At 48.5% G+C, this 15,676-nt stretch overlaps 1 long non-coding RNA gene across 5 annotated transcripts in view; it reads left to right on the plus strand.

Annotated features, from left to right (window-relative positions):
- Positions 1-15,676, plus strand: part of LOC309611136 — a 357,456-nt gene that overhangs the window by 287,522 nt on the left and 54,258 nt on the right. For all 5 annotated transcript variants that reach the window (XR_014234336.1, XR_014234337.1, XR_014234338.1 and 2 more), the window contains exon 7: positions 1,979-2,165. This is a non-coding gene — a long non-coding RNA (uncharacterized lncRNA). The remainder of the gene's footprint in view (positions 1-1,978; positions 2,166-15,676) is intronic.

A 15,676-nucleotide genomic window follows, 5' to 3' on the forward strand; every position in this document is an offset into this window, starting at 1 on the left:
CAGCTAATGAGGGGAAGATTCAAAACCAGGCTTAGTCACCACAGGATAGGCCTAGAGGACTCCCCAGTGGGTCCAAGGGGTCAGCCTGGAGCTCACAAGGCCCCCTCCAATGCAGAACTGCACTGGTCAGAGCTGTCTACTGCCTTTAGCTCGGACCCCCAAATTCACAACACCAAGCAACTGCTTAACTCCCAGTAACCAGAGCAACCCACCTAGAGACCTCTGAAGGATCTCCCTGGTTCTCAAGTCCTAGACAACACAGTCTGCCGTTGCTTCTGCACAGATGCCCTTCCTGTATCAACAAGATGCAGAGCTCAGGATCTGACTGTGGTTATGGGGAAGTGAAGGAATGAATTCTCAGTTCTGGGGGACTTTGTTCCCTATGGCAGCCTCTCGGATGCTAGTCAGTCACAGTGAACTGAAGGCAAAGGACGTAACAGGAATTGGCTTTGGGAACTGGACTCTTAGATCTGAATCCAAGCTAGACTGTGCCAGTTTATCTCATTTGATTCTTAGAGGTAACAGCAGTCCCATTTTACAGATGGGAAAACTGAGGTCAGAAAAGACTTTTAAAACTCGTCTTTATGACCTCTTTACTCCATGTAAGCTCCAGTGCTAGGCTTTCTATGTATTTGACTCACATTCTTGCCCCATGATAGGTACGGCCCATCATTCCCATTTTACAGATGACAGAACTGAGGTTTGGAGAGGGAAGTGACTCAGCCAAGAGATGGCAGAGCCGGGATTTGAAGCGACAACCCTAGAGCCTGTGTACCTGATGCCTTGCTCCCCTTCCCAGGAGCAGTTCTGCTGGTTCAGATGTAGGAATGGATTGTGGCTGCGGCCTTTCTGACCCACAGGCACGAAACTGAATCTGTTATCGACATTTTAAAATCCAAGGTTTTTTTTGTTTTGTTTTTTTTAATGCTTAGAAGTTTTGTGCTGCCTTCAGATAAAAGAAAGAAAACGTGATGAGGTCTATCTCCCCCACTGCCCACTCCTTCCCTAACACTCACCTGTTAAAAAGTCCCTCGATGGACCCATGGGCCTAAGCCTGGGCTTTGCTGGCACCTACAGCAGCTGAGATGCGGCCACCGCAGGCCACGTGCTGCTAACTGTATTACAGATTTCAGGGGGAGAGGAGGGGAAGCAGAGGGGAAAAGCGACTTTCCCCAGCTCTCCAAATGGTCCCGCCCACTAAGTCTTACTGCGTAGAAGGTGCCAGATCAGATTAGAGTCACCAGTTGCCACATTATCCTGTCTTGACTTCACTAACGCTCATTAAGCTCCGAAAATCCCTTTTACGATGTTTAGGACACCTCCAGAGGAGTTTGCTGTGTAAATATTATTCCACCATTAAATCCTGCTACAAGGCCGCCGTCAACAAGTGGGATTCGCGAAGGTTCCGCCGAGGGGGCTCCACGGGGCGCCTGTGAAGTGCGGCCAAGGGGCTCCGCCAACAAGCCAGCGCGAGCGATAAAGGCCCCCAGTTCTCCCACGGAGGCCTCCTGCCACTTGGGCCTGCTTAACGGAGCGGCCGCTGGGGCACGATTTGGGTTGAGAATCAAACACACCGTCGGGGGCCCCTGGGAGCCAGGGCCTGCCTTGGACAGCTGGCGTGCACGCCGGACCCACTCCGGAGTAGGGGCCTCGCGGGCGGCAGCGCACTTGGCGGAGGCTGGGGTCTGGCGCCCGTCTCTCCCGCCTCGGCAGCAGATGTGGGCATCGGTCTCGGGGAGGCGACTTTTCCCAGCCGGAGGCCTCTTTGCCTTGGCTGTCCTTTCGTCTGCACGCCTTTATTAATTTATGTATTTGGAGGAGGGAAATCGCTCCATTAGGAGCCATGGATTATTGCGGATGGATAACCTATCTGACTCAGCAGATGCTGCTGCGGCTGGCGCGGCTGTCACTGCTTTTTTGTTTTTCTTTTTCTTTCTTTCTTTCTTTTTTTTAAAATTTAATCAATTTCTCTGTTCAGCTGATTTGCAGGTTGCACTCCTGGGAGATGGTGACAGAAGATGGTGGACTTACATATGGAAATTGAACGACGCGGCGCCCGGCCTGGCTTGGGGTGGACACTCATTGTGCCACGAATGACCTTTGAACCCCCTACTCTGTGCCAAGTGCTGCTCTAGGCTCTGGGGACCCAGCAGGGAGCAAGACAGGTATGGTTCCTGCCGCGTGAGGTCACCGTCTAGAGCTCTGGCTGTGCGGAATCCAGCAGTGTCAGTAAGTCCCGGCACACAGTGGGTGCACAGTAACCTGGGGGCGATGTAATGCACGCACAGCCCCTGGCACTGTGTCGGGCACATAGTAATTGCTCAGCTAAGGCTAACTGTCTCTCTCATTCTCTCTTCGGAGGTTGGAGTCCCAGGTGAGTCATTTTTTGCAGCTGTGTGACATTGAGATCATCCCTTTCCCTCTCTGAGGCTCAGTTTCCCCATCTGTGAAGTGGGGCTTATAAAACGTGCCATATGGAGATGTTGAAAGCGTTTGTTTATCCTCATGGGCTTGTGTGACATACAGTTATTGAGCACCTACTGTGTGCTGGGTGCTGAGGGTTTAAGCAGTGATTGAGATCTGGTGCCTCCCTTGTGTTTCATAGTCTGCTGAGGAGTTAACAGGTAAATTCAACGACCCCTGCTCGGTGCTGTGATGGGGTAACTCAGGGACACTGTGGAAGCCTCGATGAAGGGCCCTTAATGTAGCCTGCGGGGATCAGCAAACTATGGCCCACAGGTCAAATCCGGCCCATTGCCTCCTTTTGTACAGTTCCCAAGCTAAGAATGGTTTTTACATTTTTAGATGATTGTTTTAAAAGTCAAAATAATATTTCATGCCACGTGAAAACTATAGGAAATTCAACTGCCAGTGTCCATAGATAAAGCTGTATTGAAAGCCTGCCGTGCCCACTTGTCTATGGATTGCCTACGGCCACTTTTGAGCTATGATGGCAGAGTTGAGCTGTGGCAACAGAGACCATGGGTCCCACAAGGCCTAAAAGATTTACTGTTTGGCTCTTTACAGAATGAGTTTGCCAACCGTTGTCCTTGGGGAAGTCGAGGTGTGAGCAAAGAGCTGAAGGATGGGTAGAATTGGTCAGTTTGGGGTGGTTGGAAGGGGCAAGGAGAGATCTGCTTTGTGGCTTGGAGAAAAAGCCTAGCATCTTCGAGGCTGATGGAAGTGCCATGAGGTAAGCTGCAAAGCACCATCGCAACTTGAGTATTGGGAATAGTGGAGGACAGGTCCACTGACAACCTATAGGAGAAAGTACAGTGGAGTAATACTGATACTAGGTCTCATTTATGATGTAATTATTAGGCCCACTGCTGTAGTTCCCCTAACAGTCTCATATTCAGTCCTCCAAATGGACCCGAGTGTTGAGATCATTAACCCACTTCACAGATGAAGAATCAGGAGCTCAGAGAAGCGCAGACGCCTGGTCAGGGTCACACTGCAAAACACAGATCAGAACCCCAGGCTGCATTACTCAAAAATCCATGTTCCAAACCCACACCAGTAAACCCAGACATTTCACTGCCCGTATCCTGCAATGTTATACAGCTATGCGTTGGTAAAAAGAAAGGAAAAAAAAATCAAAATGAAACTGGGCTAGAATCCAAAGGATCTTTGCAGCCATTCCTCACCCCGCCCCCTACCACATCCTGAATGTTGTTTTTTCCAGATCCCCCCCATCCTGGGGCTCCTCTGAAATCCAGCCACATTACTGGCAAGGAGAAAGGGGGGTGGGAAGCTAGGCTTCCCAGAAAAGCTAGCAGAGGAGGACTCTCTGAAATGGGTGGAGAGATGCATGTTGAAGGCGCAGTGTGTTGGCAGCCCCGGCTCCCGGCAGCTGTTGGCTGCGCACAGAATAAACACAAACGGATGGATGGGTTCGGGCTGGGAAGCCACCTCGCCTCGCGGGCTTCAGGCAAAACCGAGAGGTGCTGGATGACAGGCCTGCCAGCTGACGGGAAGTGACTTGGGTGTGGGGTTTGTGCTTTTGGCTGCTTGGCGCAGGTCTGAGCACCACCGGGGCAGCGGTGAGAGAGATGGGCGGTTCTGGAGGCAGGCACTTCCTGTCTGTGCATCCTTGGGCGAGATGGTTCATCCACATGAGCTCAGTGTCATCATCCATAAGTGGAGATAACGGTACCTACCTCTGGGGACAGTTGTGCAGTGGACACCATGGGGAACCGCCCAGATCCCCTTTCAAGGATCCCCAGATCCCCAGTGGCTGGGGTACCGTTGTCAACAAACAGCTGCAGCTGTCAGCCAGGGACAACCCAGCTCCAGAGACCCACCTCCCCAAGGTCACATCCAAGGACCGATCACTGCAGGGTGTATAGGCCTGCACGACTCCAAAGGGCCAGCCTAGCTCCAGGGCTGCCTGTGGAGCTGACCCAGGCTGTTGTCCTACCTGCATCAAGGTTCAACTTCTTCCTCCATCCACTTTCCCTCTTCCCTCCCCAACACAAGTGCTATCCAAAGAGTCTTGCTAATAAATGGCATGCATGCTAAATTCTGTCCTACATGGCATCCTGGGCACCTGACCTGGGGCTGTTTGTTTGGAAAGTGCCCGTGGTGAGTAGGGGTTCAGTACATGTAGAGAAACAAAGGGAAGATGAGAGCTACAGTGAGAACCTACTTCAAGGTGTCCAAATTCCTTTTGATTTCAAAGACAAAAAATGTGTGCCCTCTTCTGCAGTGCTGGTGTCCACAGAGACATTTGTACTACTTGATTGCCATCACACACTGAAGCCCAGCTAGGCACTGGGCATGCCCAAACAACCAAAGGGATCATCGTTCCCAAGTGACAGATGTGAAGACTGAGACCGAGAGAAATAGAGTGATGTACCTACAACTCGACAGAGTGTCCCCTGTGATCATTTATTCATCCATTTAGAAAATATTGAATGCTGGGCTCTGGGGTCCCTCACAAAGCTCAGAGCCAAGGAGGGAGACACACGATGAGCCAGCCGAGCCATGATAATGACAAATGTCCAAGACCAATGATGACTGACAAGGGCAGTGTGTGATTTGGGGGTTGGAGTGGGGGACCCAAAGGCAGCCAGGGTGAGTCACAGAGCAGGACTGGAATTCAAGTCTTCCAACTCTACACCAGCAGCTACCTGGCAAATCTCTGTTCAAGGGGGTTATATTGAAGAGGCTGCGTTCTCAGTTGTTCCCTGGTTTTTCCCCAACTCTGCTTAAGAGCTAGCCTAAGGACTTCCCTGGCCATCCGGTCCAGTGGTTAAGACTCTGAGCTTCCACTGCAGGGGGCACGTGTTTGATCCCTGGTCGGGGAACTAAGATCCCGCATGCTGAGGCCAAAAAAAAAAAAGCTAGCCCCAAATGCCCCACCCTCTCTGCAACCAAGAAGCCCACATCCCTTCCCCCAGTTTCTCCTCCGTCAATCCAAGGCTGAGCAAACCCAGTTGCTTTCAAAGCAAGATGACCAAGTTTGGAAGAGACTCTGAGCCCTCTCTTCCCTCTGCATGTCTCCTGGTAAGTGGGCAGCCTCTCCTTCCAGGAATCAGAGCCAAAGTCATCTTAATTGTTCTCCTGTCTCGTAGGCTGAAGCATTTGTTCCCCCCATAAACTCCGTCCTGCACTCAGGCACCCCACCCGGGTCTTTTTTCCTGGCAACACCAGGGAGCTTTCCCAGCCTAGGGAGGAGTCTCTGAGGGTCACAGCTCAGTGGCAACTATTGGATTCCTGGCAAAAGCCAGGTTCAGAGAGGGAGGGGGAGCCAGAGGGAGGACGGGCAGAGCCGCAGGTGGACAGTGGGGGGTGCAGGAAACTGGCCCCAACTTCGAAGCTGCAGCTGGGAGAGCACTCCCAAAGGCAGCTCAGGCAACATCGGGCTTGCAGTGCCTACCAACACAACTCCCAGAAGGTCTGGCCCCTGCCTACCCAAGAAGCATCCTGGCCAGCCCAGGGTTTTAGTATCCCTCCCTTAGACCTTTCTCCATGTCAGAGAGCTTTTCACAGTGAAATGTAATTATGGGTTGACCTGTCTCCTTCTCTCGCCAATCTTTGAGCCATTTGAAAGCAGGGACCACCAGGTTTGACTCATCCTGAGGTCACCAGAAGTTAGCTCAGAGCCTGGCATATAGTAGGTGCTTTGTCACTGCCTGAGTCCATGAGGGTTTCCCCTCTCTCTCCATCTCTTGACTTCATTCTTCAAATAGGCCTCAAATGGTGGCTGGGATGGCCGTCAGCCTCTCTGGACTCAGATGCCCCTTGCCTAGAAGCCCATCAGGAGAACAAAAACTAGGGAAGATTCTCATTGGTCCAGATTGGGTCGTGGGTTTCTCCCTGAAGCATCACATGACCTGGGGAAAAGCTAGCTCTGATTGGCCAGCTCTGGGTCAGGTGTGGCTCCTGTGGCTGGGAGTGGGGCCAGCCACATCAGGACCACTGGGCATAGGTTTCCCACAGGAGAGAGGGGTTCTGTGGCTAGTGCAGATGAGGGTATGAGACCAAGAGAGACAGTGGATCTCCACCAAGCACCGTAGTTCAATCTTGGGGAAAAAAACTTTTGTTTAACCAAACTATCTGATTGTTTTGTGCAGTAACTGGTAGTTTTCCCCAGAAGGAGAAATTCTGAAAGTTCTCATACTCAGAGCCTATATTGGGTTATGAATGCACCCAGTGGATAGCCAACAAATATTTAAACCTGAGGCTGAGAGGTGGGCGGGGGAAGAGTGTGAAAGACCATGAATGATACAACAAGAGGCCCGGTCCTGTCGCTCAGCACAGTCTGGACCTCAGGATGGCCATCTGTGTTTGTAAATAAAGTTTTATTGTAAAACAGCCACTCACATATTGCTTACAGCTGACTTCACACTCCACCTGCAGAGTTGAGTAGCTGTAAGGGAGACCATCTGGCCCACGAAGCCAAAAATATTTAATAGCTAGCCCTTTGCAGAAAGTTTGCTTGTCCTTGCGAGAGAGAGAGAATTGGAGGCACAAGAGTGTCATAATCCACTCTATATTTTAAGAAGATGAATTCTACACTCTAGACAGGGTAAGGAGATATTTTAAAGATTGAGTCTGGACCTTGCAGGTCATATGGATGTGGTTTGATCAGTTGATAGTGGGCTCTATCACAAGTGGGGGTCTCCAGGAGCCGACCCTGAGACAAGGAATCTGTGCAAGGAGTTTATTTGGGAGGTGATCTCAGGAAGCACCCTTAGGGAAGAGAGGAAGTGAGGCGAGGAAGGGAGGTGGCCTTTAAGGGGGGCAGTGTGTACAGGTTGCTATTCTGGGTGAATGGAGCTCATGGCCACTGTGGGCTCTGGGAGCAGCGTGGATCGCACACCTGTGAGGCAAGAGGGAGCCAGGGTATTCATAGACTTAAGTGCTGAGACTAAGACCGACTGAGCCAAAGTTTCCTGAGTTCCAGCCTTTGCCCTGCCTGTTACCAGCTGCGGAGCCTTAAGCAAGTCCCTTTTGCTCTCTGGGCCTCAGTTTCCCCATCTGTAAAATAGGAAGGTTCTAGGAGTCCTTCCAGCTTGGAGAATCGATGACTTTCTTGCCTTATCCCAGACTGTCCCAGGCCTGACTATTGGGTGTTTCTGATGACATTGGCTTGTCTCCTGGTCCCTCCAGGACCCAGCTGGAAGTTTCTTTTCCCTCTCAATGTTCACAATGTGATTCTGACACACCTTCTAATCTCACACTTTTGTTTTCCTTCGTGCACTGGAATTAACCCAATGTCTCCATGTCTGGTTATGCATCTGCAGTAACCTGGTTGTTGATTAAATGCAGAGTCCTGGAACCTTCCTTAAGACCCACTGAGTGCGAATCTCAGTGCAGGAGGGCCCTGGCATCTGCATTTCAGCAAATGCCCCTGGGGATGCTAAGGCTGCTAATGGTTGTGATTCTGTGCAAAGGTTCCAGGCTCAGGCTGGCATCTTTGACTTGCCATGTGGTTTTGGGGAATCAGCTACTCTCTCTGATCCCTATTTCTATCACAAACACGGAGCTAACCCTATGCCCCACCTTGTGGCAGGGTGAGGCTTAAAGGAAACACTGCGTATAGAGCCGTCAGCAAATTCAGGCTACCCTGGCCATCTTTATGTCAGGTCTGAGTCCTGCCTACCAGCTCAGGAGTGTGTGAGATGTCACAGCTGTTTATTTTGCATAAATCAACCTAATTTCTATTTTCAGCCCCCATCCCATTGGGCTGGAGGAAAACATAACCTTGGACAGATATTCTGAATGCCCAGTCCTCACCATACCCCCAGGGTGTTGCCACAGCCAGGGTCTTGGATATGAAACACCAGGAAACCATGGATCCTGTTCAGTTTTCTGCATTGGCTTTGCCCACCCCCAAATGATGACACCGGAGCTGGTGACCAGCTGGAATGAGATGGGAAGACAGAAACAATGCACTGTCCACCGAAACATTAACACACACATACACCCAGCAATTTAGATTCAAAATATTGTCCAGACACATTGCCTCCACCCCACCTCACATTGCTTATTTGATTAGACCTTTCCTGAAACACCAAGGAGGAGGGTTTTATTGGGTGGATATGGTTAAAGGATAATTTTAAAGTAAAGCTAGAATCACGACTCTCGTGCAATTACAAAATGAACATGTGTCAAAGAGTGTAGTTAACTCATTAATGAGGGAACCAGAAAGATGGCACAACTGGTTCAAAGGAGATTTCAAACAACACACACATATACAGTCAATCAGAAAGGCTGGGATTAATTTACAAGGAGATGCAAAATTGGTCGATAACTTTAGGGCAATAATCAATTGCATTCCGCTGGACAAAATGCATTTGCATTTCTATGGCATGAGTCATTTGTATTACTATCAGTTTTTTTTTTTTTTAACTTAGAGTTATAAAATAGCTCAACGACAGTGAAAGGCACAATAACCCCTAGGGCTGTGCAAGGCAGAACATCCAGCCATCTTTTATTTCGTTTTTTGCCTATGTCAGCGTCATTCACAATTATTCCTGACGTTATGATACTGCCACCACCATCCCAGAAAAGAGGAGAGAAGCTGTTTCATGTCTCCCAAGGCTCCGTTTCTTAATCTGCAAAATGGTCTTGGTAAGAGCCCTTGACAGCCCAGGGACAAGAGCCCGGCTGTGACACATACAGTGAGAGGGGGGAATCGTGTCAGGAAAGGGTTCTCAGTCTCAGACACGCGTGTGTCCGTCCTTCTTGATTTTGGCCACATCCTTGTTCTACCTTAAAAGAGTTACTATTTTCCTTTACAACAATTCTGATTGGATAATACCCACGAAATCAGAGGCTGAGGTGCTGGTTCTATTTATTTTACCTTAATACATACTAAAGTAGACATACAGCCATTGAGATAAGAAAAGTAAGTTCATCCTTGTACCTACTAATCCAGGGCTTGAGGGGAAACCCTGGATTAGGAAGGTATCGGGCAAGAAAGGAAATAGAAGCCGGCACACAGACTGTCATAGACACATATCACCGCCACCTCCACCAGGCTCTACAAATCAATTTACAATTGGCAAACCCCATCCTGAAAGAAGAGGGAGGGCAAATGAAACCCTATCGAAGGCAGGACTTAGAAGCAGAGACCAAAGGCTGCCCCGGGGAGGGGTTGTCATTCTCTGGACTGTGGGTGGCAGCTCCCTGTGCCTCCGTGCACCCCTCCCCCAAGCCCCACACGCCCCCCCACCTGCCCCTCAAATTCCCCACCGGCTCCTGCTCTGCACCTTTAGATGCCCAGATAGTGGCCCCCTCCTGTGATTCATCCGGCTGGAATGTGGGAGTTCTCACATTGCTGGAGCTGAAGCCTTTTAATTCCCCTTCGTGATGAATGGGCGAGGCTCTCAAATGAAATGTCGAGGCTCTGTGTCCAGGCCCGCCGTACTCCCCCTGCTCAGCGTAATTATTTCTGTACAGAACGTGTCAAGTGCCCCCGCTTCCCGGGAACTTGTTTTGCATGCAAACATTTGGTGATTAAGTGAGGCTTACTTAATTAAGCACTTTGTAATGACTCTTAAACCAAAGAAGGGTGGATTAGGAGTCCGATTCGTGCTGGTGATGTAAAAAGCGCCTTCGCGTCAGGAGAGGCAGACAGGGATCCAGCCTGGGGAACAGAGTAGGGAGTGCAGCAACTGGGACAGAACCATTCATTCATTCACTCATTCACGTATTCATGGAGCACATCCAGGAGCCAGGGTGTGTGGTGAATAATATCAATACTAATAATGCCAGGCATGGGGCTAGGAAGTCTGATGAATAACATTACAGTGCATAGGAACAGATAACACTTGTTGAGAGCTGGCTTTCGTAGACACTGTACTGCTGCCACACATAATAATAATATTAATAACAATATTAATTGCTTATTTACCTAGTTGTGGTCAGACTCCCACATAGTGATGTACACTGAATTCCCTGATGTCTCCTGGTTACCCTCTGCCTGATTTTGATGTGGTCCTTCAAGCCCTGGAACTCTACTGGTTTTGTGACCGTTACCTTGGCCTTCAGAAACAGCCTCCTCTTTGTCACTGTCTTCCCTACTCAAAGTTTCTCACCCACCAGTGACTCACTTTTCCCATCTGTATAATGGGCAGTTTGATGTGGATCATCTCTAAGTCTCTGTCTGATGCTTGAGGGTCTTTGGAGGAAGGAATGTCTCCTCTGCTTTGGGGACCACAAGAATAACAGTGGCAATTACAGGACCTTGGCTATCAGGTGCAATGTCAGAGAAGGCTTCAGAGCCCAGCCTTGTACAGCTCTGAACCAGAGCAAGGTTGAGCCTCATCTTTGATCTTCAGAAGCTGTGTGACCTTTATCAAGTGGTTTGCCCTTTCTGAGGCACAGACCCCCTCACCTCTCAAATGACTGCTGTGAGCCATCTGTACAGGCTCATGGGCTGTAAGGCCCCTTTAAAACTCTCTGCCTGGTGGCAGAAGCCATTGTTTCCCAAACTTGACCCCACAAATATACTCCAAAGTGTCCACTTCCCTACTTGTCTCTGTTTTCTCATTTATATCATAACCTGGAAAAAATGCTTTATAACCTGTATGATCATCTTATAACCAAGGACTTCTATGGGACTTTGGAGCCTGGATTGCTACGTGCTTTCACAATTGTGAGCTTGCTGCGTAAAGACCAAACAGCCTCACAGTGTGGTTCCAATGAAGATTTTGCAGGTGTTTTAAGGGCAGGATGCAGAGTTGCCTCATCAAGTGCCAGATACAAGCACGGTGGTCTTCAGGAACAAGGAGTCTCAGCCCCACAATGTAGCATGAGACTCACATGTGAGTGGATGAGTCACTAGACCCTAGTTCTGCACGACTGATGTGCAGTCATTCACTGACACTGAAGGTGGTAGGAAATACACAGTGAAGACCTCTCTCTGTTCCTGATGCCAGCAGGAATTGTACTAGGTGCTCGTTAAATGATTTCAAAAATCTGTTTCATGCAAAGCTGACCACCATCTTGTCTACTCAAGTGATGCAACATTAAGATCAGTAGATTGAGTTAAATGTGAGGTCTGATTATCCTGAGCTAACAAGTAAAGTTTGCCATTTTAGACAGCACCTCAATCCTAAAAGTCATTCTCTGCTTCGGAAGTATACAAGCCAACAGACCTTGAATGTGGCAACCACTGTTACTCTCTTACCCGAAGTCCATTCTCCCTTTCTTCCCTAGTGACAGGCCCCTTCTTTTATCTGAGGTGCTGATATGCCCAGCTAAAAGGTTTTATTCCTTGCTTCCCTTAGGTATGCATTCCCTTGCCAATGCATCATAAGCTGAGGTCATTAGGTGATATTTCTGACCAGGTTCTTTAAAAAGGGTAGATGTACCTGAGAGGCATGCTTCCTTCTGTTTTCTTCTTGCAGGGAGCTCAGATGCCATAGCTGGAACCACAGCAGCCACATTGTGACTATGAGGCACCTTGAACTAGGTGACCATGTGCTAAGGATGTTAGTATAGAAAAGACTAGGCATTCCCTCATTTCTTTGACACAAGTGAAAAATAAAACCTCAACTCATTTAAAGCATTGTCATTCTGGATGCATTTTATTAGTCCTCATTGCCATTTCCAACTGATAGAGTTTATATATAGAAGCAGATCTAGAATGCCATCTTTCTATATTAGACCTGGCATAAGTGGTTTAGATTCAAGAAAGCAGTATCTCCTGCCATATTAAAATAATGTTGATAACTTAAATTCTGTGGTTTCATAGTTATGTTTATACTTATAAGGTGAAGGGGCTTCCTACAAAAATAAGATATAAGAAGTTTATATGTTGACTTACATTTGTATCAATTTTAAGTCAATTTTAAAATAAAGTGACTTAAATAAATATTAGGGACCTCTTCATTTTCACTTCTTAAAAGAGGCCCATACATTATTTGAGCTCAAGAAGTGCTGGGCCTGGGACTTCCCTGCAGCTGTGGCCACAACTCCTTTTGTACACCCTGACTCGCTGGAGAAAGTGAAGCAGAAGAATCAGGAATTCGCATTAGCAGGTGAGAAGAACTCAAGCTGGTTTGGCTTGAAGTGAGGGTGGGAAATAAAAGAAATGCTTTCTTGAGTTTTGAAAAACTTTCCCACCCAAGCCAAGGCCCAGCAGCATTTGTCTTCTCAGGGTTTCCTGGCCCGGAGCAAGGCCGGAAGGCAGAAACTCTGAAGCACCTTGTGAGAGGCTGTTTTTATAGCGTCCCCTGCAAGTGCTGGCCCGGGAAAGGTAGGGGCTCCAAGGGAAACCCTGCCTGATGAGATTTCCAGCTCCAAGCAGGTGGAGCTGCTGTGACTGAGAACAAATTCATCACACATCAGGCCAGGACTTACCGCTGGCCAAATCATGTCCCTTGGTGGCCCCCATCTCTTCATCTGTGAAACAGGACCATGAGACCAACAGGGCTCAAAGGGGCAATCCATAGACGGAAAAAACGCGATAACCCATGTTCACACAGGAGATACCTAGGAAGGGTGAGGGCCTGTGTTAGAGTTAACTTAGCTTGTTTAAGGTATTTCTTTTCCTTCCAAAGGGATACTTATTTTACCTTTTGGTTGCAAATGACATTTCCAGGTCCACAGTCACATTCAGATGAATCCAAGTGAAGCCTTGGACTGGGTGTAGATAAATGTAGGGGCCAAGGCTGCACCCTGAAACAAGTTCAGAGGTGAAGGAGACTTGGGTCAGAAGAATCATGAGAAAAAGGACCCAGAACAAATCTTTCCCACTAATCATCAAGTTTAGGGCAGAGGGTGTTTGTTTTGAGGAGTTATGAGTGGGCAGAGCTATGTGCTGACTTTAACAAGGTAAAGTTGAACAGGAATAAGCCTGAAGTTGTCCTTCTGGGTCCAAGAAGTCAATGATGTAAGTTGTAGTGGCAGCATTTTTTACTATTATTACAGCTAACATTGGGTATTTGCTATGTGCCAGGTATATTGCCAAGCATCTGTATGTGTTACTTTACTCCAAAGAGGCAGTGGATTCCCCCAGCAAGGGGCTGAGTCCAGCCAGGTAAAGCACCAGGGTGCCTGGGGAATTCTGGATGAAGACTGAGTCCCCCGTAACAGACCCATCTGGAGTAATTTATTTATCATCCATCTCTCTAACTAGACTGTGAGCCCCATGAGGGCAGGGACTGTCTCTGGCTGGTCTACCCTGAATCCACCGCTTAGCAGGGCATCTGGCGCATGTAGCGTCTGAGTGCATTCTGTTACATGCACGAATGCAGGAATGAATGAAAGCCAGCCTCTTAGCAGACATTCAGGCCCTTAGTGGCATGTTAACCTCTCTGGTATTCCCACACCAACCTCGATTCTGGTGTGATTCAAAACGTAACAGCCGTGTCATCCAAGATGGCACGTGGGCTAAGAGTGTGGGTCTAGAGTCATAGTTCTACTGGCTTTGAATCTCTGCTCAACCAATCTACCAGCTGGAAGACCTTGGGCATGGGAACCAAGCCTCAGCTTCCTCCTCTGCAAATAATAATAGAACTTAAGGGAAGAGAGACGTTGTGAAAGTTAAATAAGATATGTATGCAAAGCCCTCGGCACAGTTCTTGGCCTAGAGTGTGATATTGTGAGCTATTGTTATTGTTATTTGTGGAGTTGAACTTTTGGACCTAGAGCTAGGCTTTTCATAGTTCTCTGTTAAATTTAACTTTGCAAGATCTGGTACAATCTCCAATCACTGGAGATCCTTTGGGGACCTGAGTCTGTTGCCCATCGGGAGCCCACTCTCCCACATTTGATCATGAGTACTTGGTGTCTCCTCCCAAACCACCAAGAAAACAGGAGTCCATGGTCAAGGCAGAGCCACATGGGTCCTTCTGATGGAGCGGCTGTATTTCCACAAAGGCAAAAGCAGGGGTGCTAAACAAATGTGATGAAATGGAGTTGGCCTCACAGACCAGGCAAAGAAGGAGCACAGATTTGATCCAGAAGTCCCCAGAGAGGCTCCAATCATGGCCAACCTTGACCACATCCATCTGGGTTCTGGGCATTGGGCTAAGGACCACGTGCCTTGTCTCATTTAATCTTCACAAGGACCTGAGAGATGACTTCTATGATTGTCCCCATTTTACGGGTAAGAAACTTAGGCTTGCGGAGTGCAGAGTCACACAGGAAGTGGCCAAATGGGATCCGAACACAGTTCTGTTAAGTTGAAGCTTTTAACCCAAGATTTAAGTCATGCCTGACTCAAAGGCTTTTATTAGAGGTTGGCTGCTGTCCGCTTGGCTATGGGAGTCAAGGACTCTGGGGTTTGCAGAGTGACACCACAGGGCGTCTCGAATCCCACCTCGAACTCGCCCACCGTCACTCCTGTGGGCTCTCCCTACAGGGCGGGCTGCCTTGGGAAACACCGACTTCCCAACTGTGTGACTCCCCGGCTTCAATCACACTTACGTGGATGAAATGACACTCCCCTCCAGGGACCAGCACAGCAATTTGTTTTGGCCGCGTTCAAAGCCAAGCTCAGTGGTGAGGGCCTGATTTCCCACACCCTGGAGTGACTCAGAGCATCAGAGATGAAATGAAAGGTTTCGAAAGAGAGAAGATGGAGCCCTGCCTACATTCAGATGTGTGGTGCAAGAAATTTATTGCCATGCATTCTAAACGTGAGAAATGGGAGCCAGCCTCGGAGCCTGACAGTAGGGAAGTGTTTCCACATCAGCCGCTCTTTTGCATCTATTTTAAAATAGGTGCGTTCATTTATTCTATGTTCTGTTGATTCATTTACTCATCAAGTATTTATTAACCCCCTACTATGTACAGAACGCTGGGAAAGATCCTGGTGATGCAGCAGGGGATGGGATGGTGGCATCCCGGGCCTGGGGGAGCATCAGTTCATCAGAGCAGACCAGCAATTCATGGGTAATTCCAACACGCACAGGGCTAGGGAACATACAGGTGGCCATCCCATCATGGGGCCTCCTAGCACGATTACAGGGTAAATTTAATGACCTGGGAAAATCCTTATGCTAAAACATTAAGTGAAAAAGCAGGCTACAAAATTTCTCATGGAGCATAATTCCAGCTTTATTATAAAAATATATGTGTACGTGACTAGGGAAAAAGACTCATAAGGAAATGCATAAAAACGTCAACAGTGGTTATTGCAGAGTTGCGGGAATTTAATATTCTTCCTTTTACCTTAACACAAGGCTCCGGTGCTCAACCACAAGTAGGTATT

This window comes from Balaenoptera borealis (genome assembly GCF_965194805.1).
Source record: "Balaenoptera borealis genome assembly, chromosome: 14".
In the NCBI taxonomy this organism is placed as follows: domain Eukaryota; kingdom Metazoa; phylum Chordata; class Mammalia; order Artiodactyla; family Balaenopteridae; genus Balaenoptera; species Balaenoptera borealis.